Here is a 13,986-nt window from a genome sequence, read left to right as displayed (position 1 = left end):
CTCACAAACCCTCAGTTGGAGACCAACTTTTCGGTTTGAATAAAGGTCCACGCCTCTTCAGGCGTTTCGAAGTAATAGTGTTGGCCCTTGTATGTGACCCACAGTCGCGCTGGCTGCAGCATTCCGAACTTCACTCCTTTTCGGTGCAGCACCGCTTTGGCCCGGTTGAAACCCGCTCTCCGCTTTGCAACCTCCGTGCTCCAGTCCGGGTATATTCGGATCTCTGCATTGTCCCACTTACTGCTTCGCTCCTTCTTGGCCCATTTCAGGACCCACTCTCTGTCCGTGAACCGGTGAAACCTCACCACCTCGCCCTTGGCGGCTCATTTGCCTGGGGCTTCCTCGCCAGCACCCGGTGTGGCCCGTCCAAGTCCAGCAGCCTCAAAGGGGCCTCCTTGCCCATCATCGCCCCGAGCATCATGCTCACATATGCCCCGGCATCGGCCCCCTCCAATCCTTCAGGGAGACCCAGGATCTGCAGATTCTTTCTCCACGACCTGTTCTCCAGGTCTTCGAGTCTTCCCGCCCACCTCTTGGGTGGCGCCTCGTGCTGCTCCACTCTCACCGCCAGGCCCAAGAGCTCCCTCGTTCTTACTGACTCTTTTCTCTACCTCCTGGATCTGAACCTCGTGGGCCTTCTGGGTGATCCCGAGTCCTTCAATTGCCGAAAGCATAGGCGCCAGCATCTCCTTGCGCATCTCCTCGCTCTGCTCCTCGAAGCAGCGCTTGATGAACTCCTGCAGCTCCCCTTTGTCTCTGGCCGCCGCCATTTTGTTTTCTTTCCCTCACTTCTCCCGCTGCTCCAGTGCCGATTTTTTGGCCGTTACACATCTGATCCCTTTCATAGAAGTTGGAGGGGGACCTCTCTCTTCCCTTCCCCACGGGTTGACGTCAAAAAAAGTTCCGTTGGGGCTCCTCTAGCGAGCCCGAAAGTCCGTGGTAGCGGGAGCTGCCGAATCGTGCGGCTTCGCTCCGCATAGCCGCAACCGGAAGCAGTTGTGGATTTTATCAGATCAGCCACGATCTCATTGAATGGCAGATCATATTCCATCAGCTGAATGGCCAACATCTGCTCCTCCCTCTTATAGTTTTATGGTAGCTGGGGGAAATAGCAATTGAATGAATTAATAAATCAGAAATAAAAATCATCGTGTCATTCATAATACTCATGAAGCTATCGAAATTTCGCCAAGTCCAGCAGATTTACCAATGTCCTTCAGGAGAAGAAAGCTCCCCTCCTTAATCTGTCTGCCGTATATGTAATTCTAGTTCAACAATGATGGGTTGACTATTAACTATCTCCGATATTGCCGAGCAAGCAAGTCAGTTGATGGGAAGATGCTACAGAAAGTCAAATGTGAATTAAACCGCCCGAAGTGCACCTTATCGAAAAGGTGGTTCACATCCGGCTCCTCAGGATGGACAGTTAATGCTGACTTTGTCATTGATGGCCTTATGGCGAAAATGAATCCAAAACTGTTCAAAGTGCTGCAGATTCCGGAAATCTAAAACAAAAACAACAAAAAAGGCTGCTCAGCAGGTCAGTGGGCATCAGCAGAGAGAGGAACAGATTCACATTTCAGGTGGACCACCTCATTGATATAATTCTTAAGAGCAGAGCTGCTTTTCCCAGTATGCTAGACCAATGTCCGTTCTTCAACTAAAATGACAGATTAGCTGGTCACTTATCACATCTCAGTTTGTGGGAGCTTGCTGTGCACAAATTCCCTGCTCTGTTTCCAACATTACAGCAGTGACTAAATTCAGCAAAAATATATCAGTGAGTTTTAAGGGCGTTGGGATGACCTGAGGTCGAGTAAAGCGTTTTACAAAAGCAAGCGCTTTCCAAATGTTTACATTTTAAAATGCAAGTTGTAACATGTCGAATGATCTGAGATTAATGTGACAATAGATCACTCCTCTGCCTTACGTTTTAATTTAAATACTTTAAACTGGTTACTATTTCAATCAAAGTAACATTCAGTGGAAAAGTAGCTGGTTAGATATGCTTTATTAATTGAGGCTTCATAACTTTCAGAATGAATACTTAATTTAAATCTATTTTTCTTTCAATTAAGTAACATCTGTTCTAATGGAATTTTCTATTCATTTTAACCAACTGTCAATATTCTTAAAATAAACCACTATTTGGAGTTGAAACTAATCAATACGTGAATGTGTTTATCTCGTTTTGCTGAAATGCACACTTAATTGTGGCCAGTGAGGTGTTTATGTAAATAAACACAGAAATAGAAGTCCCAGTTTAGATTGTGGACTGAGAAAAACAAAACAAATATTTCCCCACCAACACAGCACAGAAATAGAGGCAAGGATGCAAATAGATCAACGGATTCCAGTAATGCTTGTTTTACGACATTTTTTATTCACCAGTTATATGAGAAAAATTTCATGATGATATCCATGCTCAGAATTAGGAAAGATTCCCTCTAATCTCTAAATATAAGGACCTGCAAAATGTGTTCGTAGAGTTTTCCTGTATCCTATCTCTCTCTGTGCCTTTCTCATAACTCTCCACAATGGGTCATTGTGCTTAATCGACAACATGAAGTCAACATTTGGCCAATATATTCTCTCAGCCCAATCGCACCCCATTGGTTTCCAACTAAATGGATTGAATCCAATGAATTGGAATACGTAGAGGGAGTTTAACTCTAAAATGTGGTTGGAGCATTCAATGATCTTGGAGTGTTTAATGAGAACTGTAGGACAATTTTACTCTATATCTGATCTGGGCTGCACCTGGTGGCGAGGATTTAATGTGGCAGGGCCGGAGAATCGTTCCTTGTACTTCACCAAGCTGCCGTGACCTTGGAGCATTTGTTTGCCCAGGGTGGAGCAAGCTGTACTTGCATGTGACCAGCACTGAAACTGCCCTGTGAGTGTTTGTTATGAATGTGCACAGGGAGATTTACTCCGTATCTGAACTCTGCTGGACCTGACCTGGGTGAGTTTGATGGAAAAATGCAGAGGTTTCTTTACCCCGTAACTAACCCCACTGTCAACCTGTCTTGGGGATCTCGGAAGGAAGAGTGCAGAAGAGCTTTTACCTGGCATTGATTTCCAGGCCTTTAAAGTGTCTAAGCGAGTTATTCCATATAATAATTTCATTCCATATAATAATAATCGCTTATTGTCACAAGTAGGCTTCAATTAAGTTACTATGAAAAGCCTCAAGTCGCAACATTCCACCGCCTGTTCAGAGAGGCCGGTATGGTAATCGAACCCGCGCTGCTGGCATTGGTCTGCATTGCAACCCAGCTATTTAGCCCGCTGTGCTAAACCAGCCCCTCATGCAATCTGCAGCTGCTCTGGGAATGTTTGATGGGGACAGTTGATTGAAGAAGTCCGGGCGACACCTTGCCTCCAACCAATGATGCAACTGTCCTGCGAGTGTTTGAAGGGACAGTAGGCCCTGCCTCTGTATTGTACCAGGCCGTGAACCCACCTCTGTTTATGTTATACTACCTCGTACCCGTGTCAGTTTATATTCAATAAGGATCTGTTTCTGATTTTTCATATTAAACTAGGCCACCAATTAGAGGACATGCCTTGATCAATAAGGAGTTCAGGGGTTATTGGAAGAAGGCAGGAGAATGGGGATTCGGAACATATCGGCCAGGATTTAATAGCAGAGCAGTCTCGATGGGTCGAATGGCCTAATTCTGCTCCTATATCTTATGGACACATGGAACCTGTTTGTCTCTGTTTACAGTAACCTAGAACCTGACTCTGTTTCTATTAATTTAAACCTGTCTCTGTATTAAATTAGACACAGCCTCAGTTCTGCATTGGGCCATATCTCTGTTCATATGACATTGGGCCCGGCCTCAGTATTTGCTGCGGTAAACCATGCACAATAATGTCGAAAGTGGCTGGGGTGGAAATTGTGAAGATAAAGAAAAACTGAGGTAACAGTAATAATGTAAAATTCTTCAGCGAGCAATGCTGATCTATGCCCAGATAAACGTCGCCATCTGTCTTGTCAGCACCCGAGCTGTGTGTACAGACAACCGCAGATCTCCCTGATCTTCTTGCACCCATTTCAAATTGTGCAACTTAACTTCTATTGCCTGGGCCTAGTGCAATAAACTAAGGGAATGGACCAGTTGTAATTGTGCAACATAAGCAAAGGACCATTAGATAAATAACTGAGTACTTAATGTTACAGCAACATTCATTCTCTTCACAACGGCCACACAGTAGCTGCAGTGTGTAACATCGACGGGATGCACTGCAACAACTCGCCAAGAATTCTTCAACAGCACCTTCCATACCCGAGACCTCCGAGAATCACAAGGGCAGCAAGCACATGGGAACACAATACTCTGCATCCTCCTACACATACAGCTCTCTGGGGCAGAAATTGGTCATGGGCACTGGAAAAGAAGAAATGCCAACTGCAATCTAATTCCGCTAACTGCACTGAAAATGAATATCAAATGTTGCATCGCACACACTGTAGACACTATACATCCCGTTTCAGGCTGTTGCCATATACTGATTTCTTGTCCAAAATATGTATTTAATATATTATATTTCCATCTCAAAGACATGTGGAATAATGCGCCCACAGTTAAAAACAGAGGTATCATCTGGTGCATTAATAAAAGTGAGCACGTCTCGGAAAAAGTAGGCAGATTCAGGATCAAATATAGAATCCCTATAGGGCAGAAGGTCACTCGGCTCATAGCATCTGCACCTCCCGATGAAAGATCACCCTCCCCCATCCCCCGCCCTTGCACCATGACCTGCGCAATTTAGAATGGCCAATAAACTTAACCGCCGCATCTTTGGACTATGGGAGGAAACCGGAGCACCCCGGAGGAAAGCCACTCAGACACAGGGAGAAAGTGCAATCTCGGCACGATAGTCAAGAATTGAACCCTGGAGCTATGAGGCAGCAGTGCTAACCTCTGCGCCACCGTGCCGCCGGCACCATAAGCAGAGACTGGGTCTAGTGCAATCTAAACTGAGTTCTGGTCTAGCAAGGTGCCGACTGATACAAATTCAGACACAAACAATGCAGCAATAAGAAGGATGTTGTACAATACAAGAATAACAGGCAGGGCCTAGTGTTATATAAACAGGGACATGGGCAGGTGCAGCATTAACTAAGGCAGGATTGACTTTATTAGAATCTAACTATCTAGTAGAGTAATAACTGAGACAGAACCACATGTGATGCAAACAGAATGTTGTTCCAGTTTACGATGCACAGATAAACGTTCTGATGCAGTAACGATTGTGACGCATTTCTTACCAGATTAACCCAGACATGGGTCAGTGCGTCATAATTAATGATTTGTAATATAAACAGGGTGTGGGCTGGTATATTAACAACTGATATTCAGCCGAGTGCAGGAAAACTGAGAGAGAGCCTGTTGCAATGTGATAGAGATACGGCCGAGTGTACTTTAAACCGAGGCGGGGGCTAGGTGAATGTAAGCTGAGCGATATGTTTAAAATGATTTAATAGGATCTTGGCGTCACCAGTAAGTCAACATTTGATGCCAATTCCTAATTGCCCTTGAGAATGTGGTGTTGAACCCTCTTATTGAACCATTGCATCCCATCCTGAGCAAGTGCTGATCGGAAGGGATTCCAGGATTTTGACCAGTGACAGTGAAGGAACAGAAACATAGTTCCCATCAAGATGGTGTGTGGCTTGGCGGGGAACTTGCAAGGCCTACTGTTGCAATGCATCGGTCGGGCCTGGTCCTTTTAGATAGCTGAGTTTGTGGGTTTGGAAGGTGCTATAGAAGGAGGCAGTTGCTGCAGTAGATTCTTGAATATCGTTCACGCTGCTAGAATTGTACACCCGTGATTCAAGGAGTGAATTTTTAAGCTGGTCGATGGGGTGTTGTCGAGACGGCTGCTTTGTCCTGGATGGCGTCGCGATTCTCTCGTGTTGCTTGAGGGGCACATGTGAGACAAATGGAGAACATTCAGTTAAACTCCCGACTTCTGCCTTACGATGATGGATCTGGGTTAGGAAGTCAGGAGGTGAGATACTCACCGCAGAATTTCCAGCCACTGAGCTGCTCTTGTAGCCATATTATTTAAAAGAGTCTTCCAATTCAGTTATTAATCAATGAAAATCCAGAGGATGTTGATAGTGGGGGATTCAATCACGGTAGTGTCATTTAAAATCCAGGGGAGATGGTTAGAATCTCCCTTTTTGGGATGGCCATTGCCTGACACTTGTCAGCCCAAGCCTGAATGTTGTCCAAGTCTTGCTGTATATGAAGACAGACTGCTTCAGTATTAGAGGAGTCGAATATGGTGCAGAACATTTAGTAATCATCAGCGAACATCCCACTTCTGACCTTATGATGAATTGAGAAGCTAGGGCCGGGGACATTATGCTATGGAGACTATATGTGACAGGGTGATCCTTGACACTTCTCATGAAGTTGCTGATGATCGAATGCGGACTGACAGGGAAATAATTAGCCGGGTTGGATTTTTCATGCCTTTTGTGGACGGGTCATGTTTGGCAATGTTACACATTGTTGGGTACATGCCAGTGCTGTACCTGTACTGGAGGAACTTGTCTGGGGCGCAGCCAGTTCTGGAGCACAAACCTTCAATATTGCTGCTGGAATGTTGCCAAGGATAATGCATTTGCAGCGCCGTCTGCCATTTCTTGATATCGTGTGGAGTGAATCAAATTTCCTGAAGACTGACACCCATGATGATGCAGACCACGGGAGGAGGCCGAGATGGATCATCCTCTCGGCACCTCTGGCAGAAACTTTCAGTCTTGTTTTTTGCTCTGACGTGCTGGGGTCCCCCATCATTGAAGAGGGGGATTTTATTGAGGCTCCTATGCCGGCTTTTTGTTTATTTATTCATTCATATTCAGGACTGGATGTGGCAAAACTGCAGAGATAGATCCTGTATATTGAAAATAGGATCACATTGATTGTGTGATATAAACATTGACAAGTACTGGTGCAGTATTAATTTAAACAGACTGTTGTGTATTATAAACAAAGACCGAGTCTAGTCTGACAAAAATACAGATGAAGTCCAATTTAAAATTAGCAGAGACAGCAGTAATTATTGAGGCAATGTCTGCTTCATGTAATGCAAGGCATCTCGATTTAAATTCCATCTGCTGGCCAAACGTTGCAATTGCAGTTACTGTGAAAATGTCGCTGTCAGATATAATCCATGATGTTGATGTATCCAAAATCCATTCCCACAAATGTAATATCACATCGCCTTCTGCGGGAGGTGCCAACATATAAAGTGTATTTGTTTACCTGGGCGCTGGATGGAGTCTATGGGAAATGTAACATTCATCTGACAAACATAGTGTTGGGGAGAGTTTATTGATTCATTATACCACCTGGAAAATGGTTGGGGCCATTGTCTCCGAAGCTTCCCAGGAAGTTAACATGGGATTTTAATTTTAAAGGTGAAATGTGGGTGTGCGTGTAAGACAGAGAGAATGCGTGTGTGAGAGACTGTGTGTGTGTGTGTGTGTTTGTGTGAAACACATGTTGCGTACAACTAAATTTCACAAAGGCCACGGCATCCTTCTATTTCCAATAGATACACAGCAAATATTTCCACAAATGTTGCACCTGAAGCTCCCAATTGTCTTCTGGGTTGTCATTTTCTCGGTTTGTGTCTATTTCAAAGCTGCTAAATCCACTGGTCCTGGTGGTTCACACCAGCCCGCCGGAGGTGTCGCCATTATTTTCAGTTTGCAGCTGGTGACACCCAAGTGTGATGATCAATGTTTAGGTTTAGGGACATTATGTCACACTTGGAAGAATCATTGAAGCGGAATATCGGGCTTCCCACTGGGTGCGTGGCTCCGGCTACTTCGCAAAGTGGAAATTCCTTGGTCGTGTGACTATGTCACATTTAGGGACCATACTGGAAATGTGCAAACCACCTATTTTTAATTGTCTTGGAGAGACTTGGAAGCTCTGTCTTTGAGAGAACTGCCGCATTTCTGATTTTGTCCCGCCAGTAAATATCCATAATGCATTGCGGACAACAAAGATTAAATTGGCTGCGCTATTTTTCTTGACAGCTGTAAGTCTTTGTTTCACAGCCATACAACAAGGTTCTGAGAGCTTGGGCCTTGTAAACCATCAGCTTGTTCCAAAGGGTCAGCTTGATGTTATTCCATGGACATTCAATGAGTAAAACAAAGGTCGGATCTGCTTTCCCCATGTCAGCATTACATTCTACTTCAAGGCAGCCTCTCAGCGCGGAAACTCGGCAGCAGAAATTGCTCGCCTGCTCTTATTTTGCGTGACCATTGGCGAAAGTGCAACACCTTGTCCCACGACCACGGTTTTCCTCATACTACTCATTGGTAAGGAAGAACAAGTTATAGACACCGGAGACATAGTTTCTGTAGATGATGTTTTGTTTGGATGATTCCGCGTAGAGGAATTCTCTGTTGAGGATGTATTGTGATTATGTCTCCGTTTTGATGACTGGAAGGTTGTAGAGGTTGCAGCCTGGCCTAGTGTGCAAGTGGACTTCATCCATATCTTCAGGGAAGGCGAAGATCAGCAGGATGCTGTCCAATAAAGTTGGGTGTGGGACACGGTCCTCTTTCATTCAATTATTCACTTAGAATCTGTCGGAAGTGGAATCATCAATCTGTACAGTGTTTTGCCAGGGAAAGAGTGAATGAAACAGTGGAGCTTTAGCAGACAGCCAAATGTCTCCAAATCGTATAGTCCCTGCTCCGCTGACGGTGCCGAACGTTTATTGAGATTGATGAAAGTAAGGTGAAGGGGTGTGGCAGAGGGAGCAGATCATGTCCAGAGTAAATCTTGCGACATGAATACCGCACCTTGCTTCCAGATGAAGTGTTTAAAGTGTGAAGCTAGCAAAGGCCGTCCCAGTGCTGCCATGAGTGAGATATGCCAATAGTTGCTGCAGTTTCCTCTGTCCACTTTGCTTTCAGATATTGGTTATGATTTTGCATCATGAATCTCCTGTGGGATGGGTTATATCTTCCAGCAGAGAAGGAGCAGGCCATAAATGTTCAGAAACACAGAAATTATATTCACAGTTTTTCATTTATTTATGAACATAAATAATTAGATTCACCATCTACCATCGTTTCACAAAGATTACAACAGTTTTAAATTAAGTTATACGGTGTGGCCGTCGCAGGCTCGCCATGATTTATTGTCCATCGCTAATTACCCTTCACAAAGGGCGGTGAACTGCGTGTTTGAACCTCTGCCATCACTCCAGTGCAGGCACACCGACGATGCTGTTAGGGAGGGAGTTCTACATAGAACATAGAACAATACAGCGCAGTACAGGCCCTTCGGCCCACGATGTTGCACCGAAACAAAAGCCATCTAACCTACACTATGCCATTATCATCCATATGTTTATCCAATAAACTTTTAAATGCCCTCAATGTTGGCGAGTTCACTACTGTAGCAGGTAGGGCATTCCACGGCCTCACGACTCTTTGCGTAAAGAACCTACCTCTGACCTCTGTCCTATATCTATTACCCCTCAGTTTAAAGTTATGTCCCCTCGTGCCAGCCATATCCATCCGCGGGAGAAGGCTCTCACTGTCCACCCTATCCAACCCCCTGATCATTTTGTATGCCTCTATTAAGTCTCCTCTTAACCTTCTTCTCTCCAACGAAAACAACCTCAAGTCCATCAGCCTTTCCTCATAAGATTTTCCCTCCATACCAGGCAACATCCTGGTAAATCTCCTCTGCACCCGCTCCAAAGCCTCCACGTCCTTCCTATAATGCGGTGACCAGAACTGTACGCAATACTCCAAATGCGGCCGTACCAGAGTTCTGTACAGCTGCAACATGACCTCCCGACTCCGGAACTCAATCCCTCTACCAATAAAGGCCAACACTCCATCGGCCTTCTTCACAACCCTATCAACCTGGGTGGCAACTTTCAGGGATCTATGTACATGGACACCTAGATCCCTCTGCTCATCCACACTTTCAAGAACTTTACCATTAGCCAAATATTCCGCATTCCTGTTATTCCTTCCAAAGTGAATCACCTCACACTTCTCTACATTAAACTCCATTTGCCACCTCTCAGCCCAGCTCTGCAGCTTATCTATATCCCTCTGTAACCTGCTACATCCTTCCACACTATCGACAACACCACCGACTTTAGTATCGTCTGCAAATTTACTCACCCACCCTTCTGCGCCTTCCTCTAGGTCATTGATAAAAATGACAAACAGCAACGGCCCCAGAACAGATCCTTGTGGTACTCCACTTGTGACTGTACTCCATTCTGAACATTTCCCATCAACCACCACCCTCTGTCTTCTTTCAGCTAGCCAATTTCTGATCCAGTTCTAGTCATTTGAACCAGCGACAGCGAAGATTCGGCGAGATATTTCCAAGTCCGGATAGTCAGTGATTTGGAGCGGAATTTCCTGGTGGTGATGGTAGAAATGAAAATGTCTGTACCTAATGTGACGTTAATGCACCTTTAAATCCCGATTTGTTATTACACTGTTTTGGTAAGTAATTCAAAGTCTGCAGCTGTCCACTGAGTTTCGCAGTATTTCTGTTTTCACATTAATATGTTTTTAGTCTGGTGTCTTCATTAATTTGGGTGAGGACATCTTGAGTGACTTATTGTACATGAAATGACGACATGTTCCAAATATTACCGTCCCTCCTCAACCTAATCATGTTCCAGCTTTCTGTCATTGAGATGAAGATTCACCATCAGCAGAGAAGAACACCAGCACCACAGGAGTATCTCCAGTTTCCTCCTAGTAACGCCCAGCTGGAATGTTCCCAATAGTCTGGGGATGGAATTCACACAGAGAATCTTGAGCCACCGATTGTATCATTCTGACGCAATTTATAAAGGACCAGCTTTAATTTGTGAAGTCATCAAGCGCAAAACTGAGAATGTAGAACAGCATCTTTCAGGACCATCTATCCATCCATCCATCAACCCCATTCACTGATTCCTCAATCAACATATTCAGGCATCCAACCAACATCCATCCCTACATCAAAGCAGTAATCCTTTTATCTTTTGGTTGGGTGGTGGGGGAGTATTAATGCCATTGAACCAATAATGCAAAGGCTCAGGCTAATTCTGTGGGAACTTGCGAACAAATCCTACCATGGCCGGTGGGGGAATTTGAGTTCAATTAATAAATCTGGAATATAGACTAACTGTGTCCATGGAATCCCCTCTGCTTCACCAATGAAGGAAATGTGACATCCCTCCCTGGTCTCACCTACATGTGGCTCCAGTCAGACAGCAACATGTCTGACTCTTCAGTTCCTTCTGAGCTGCCCCAGCAAACCACTCAGTTCAACAGCAATTAGGGACAGGGACACATGGTGGTCTTGCCGGTGAGTCCCACATTCCATGGAAGCATGTAGGAAAAAATACAGAATATACATGTTGATCTGTTGCAAATGGGCCCCTGTCTGATAGTCTAATTGTATTTCTATCCATCATCACAATGTCATGAGATGTGGGAGAGATCTCCAGCCGGCTGTTGTTGCTAAGAGAGGCTAGAAAAGCTGGATAACTCTCCTTTCCTGAGATGGGAACAGTTCAGATAGGTTCGCAATTTAAAACGTAAAATGATGTCCAGTACTGTTGCTGGGTAGATTTGTTTATAAATAGTCCTCATTGACAATGTTAAGAGTTTGAAGTTGGCTTGCAGCCAAACGGTCAGTACTGAGGAAACAGATCTCTGAAAAAAAATCCAGATGTTTCCTGTAAACAACTTTGAACATTCGAGCCTGCCTGCTGCAAGCGGTTGGATTGCTGCCAAATACTGTGTGGGGCAGATTAGCCTGAATATGAATGGACAAAATGGGATTTATCCATTCAAACAATAAATGTTTCATTCGCACATGAAGTAAACGTTTTAAATGGTGTTCCATCTAAATAAATATATTCAGTGAATGCTGTGACCACGCTGAGATTAAACGCGATCGGAACATTGTAAACTGACCAGATGCTATTTAATTTATATTAGTTCTGAGTAAAGGTCACTGTAGTTATTGAAGTCCGTTTGTTAAGAACCTAATGAAGTGAGAGTAAGTGGTGTTGATGGACCCAATCCACAAGCCCAATAAGATGAGGTACTGAAATAAAATCATAAAACTGCCTTGAACCCGCCTGAATTCCTGGAATATTCTCGGAGTAGTTCACTTCATATAAACGGAGGCGTCTCTTATACCTGATCAGCACCGTGTTCGGTACAGTTTAATTTGTGCTGATTTCCATTATTTAACAGTCCCTCTCATTTCTGCCAATGAGTGGAGAAATGACCAGTTCCTGACCTGCTTCAGTGGAAGATAAACCATTTATTCTTGTGATATTGTGTAATATTCCACAAAATCCTGATATCCTGTGTTCCCAACATAGCGAATGTTAGACAGCCGGTGGCCAGTGAAATTAGCGGCATTGATTTGGATGCTGAAGGATAACTTTGCTGATCGCCCTGTCCGTTTTGATTCATTCTGTCAAATGTTAATGTCAATTTTATGTTTGCAAGCGGGTTTCTTTTACCGCTAATGTTCACAGGACTGTCTGAGGCTCAGGGGCAGTTCCAGAAATGTAAGGAGAGTCATTGGGTAATGTTAGGAGCCTTGTCTGCAGACCCGCAATGCTCAGTGATAGCCATCCGCACTGCAAATGGAATCACCTTGTTCATTCCCGCATTCCGACATAAATCGTCAACAATTCCTCTGATAAATTATAATTTTTTGCAAATGGAATAGGGACTCGGAGTGTTGCAAATCAGACTGACATACAACCTATTCCCTGACAAAATAATTAGTCTTTTTAAGATCATCTCAATATATTGGAGTAGAAATAAAGGGACTGAATTTGCAATGGAATAGTTCTTTTCTTAACAGATGAGCAAACGTAATTTCGCAATGGGGACATTATAAAGAATCGATTCAGAGAAACAAATATCCCGCTACAGATAAATGTCTATTTAATAATAACCCATAGTAAATCTCTGGGTCCATTCTGTAGGGGGGGGGGGGTGGGGAGGGGGGGAGGTGGGACGTGGATCCAGTCGCCGCCTCCACCAGGGAATCAACAGGCGGCGCCTGGAAACCCGCCCCTTCTGCCGGGTATTTAAATGCCGCTCACAGGGACCCGAATCCAACAGTCCGGGAGCTGGTTTGTTCACTGAGTTCCTGACACAACCATTTCCCCCAAATGACCAGAAGGATGAGGTGGGCCATTTCTCTCAGTTTGTTGCTGACTTTCTTATCCCGTGAGTAGTTTTTATTGTCCAAGTGTCTCACTGTTACTGTCTCAGTGTTAGTCTCTCTCTGGAATGTTCCAGACTCACCAATCATTTCACCAGCATTAATCCTCGGGCTTTTTGATATATTTTTACAGGTGTCCAGTCGGATGTTGTGTTGACTCAGCCCGAGGCAGAGACCGGGCGTCCCGGAGGCTCCCTGAGACTGACCTGTAAAACCAGCGGCTTCGATCTCAACAGCGATTACATGCACTGGGTCCGCCAGGTTCCCGGACAGGGGCTGGAGTGGCTGGCTGCCTACTATCGTTCATCTAGTCAGTACTACGCCTCAGCGATTCAAGGCCGATTCACTGCGTCCAAAGACCTTTCAAACAGCATCTTCTCTTTGGCCATGACGAACCTGAAGACCGAAGACACCGCCATCTATTACTGTGCAGGAACCCACAGCGAGAGGAACCAGGGCTGGACCCGCACAAGAACAGCTCGAGAGAGAATTCAGCAACTTTCATCTTAACCTGAAGGTCAGTACTTGTTTTAAATGTGATGTTAATATCAGTGAGCCAGACCCCAAGCCGTCCGCTACAAAACCAATCTGGAGAAAATGTAATCGTAAAATCTAACAAACCAACCTACTTAATGTGGTGAGACTTTAGTTGTGTTTATCTTCTCTGTCAACAGTTTTAGCAATTACAGGTTTGGATATAATGTTATCTTGAATA

General features: G+C 44.6%; 1 protein-coding gene across 2 annotated transcripts in view; it reads left to right on the top strand.

Annotated features, from left to right (window-relative positions):
- LOC140418211 (uncharacterized) overlaps nt 1-13,986 on the top strand; it is a 280,919-nt gene that overhangs the window by 131,910 nt on the left and 135,023 nt on the right. The window lies entirely within an intron of this gene.

The sequence above is a fragment of the Scyliorhinus torazame genome, chromosome 5, assembly GCF_047496885.1.
Source record: "Scyliorhinus torazame isolate Kashiwa2021f chromosome 5, sScyTor2.1, whole genome shotgun sequence".
Taxonomy (NCBI): domain Eukaryota; kingdom Metazoa; phylum Chordata; class Chondrichthyes; order Carcharhiniformes; family Scyliorhinidae; genus Scyliorhinus; species Scyliorhinus torazame.
This window is presented reverse-complemented; position numbering and strand designations above follow the sequence as displayed.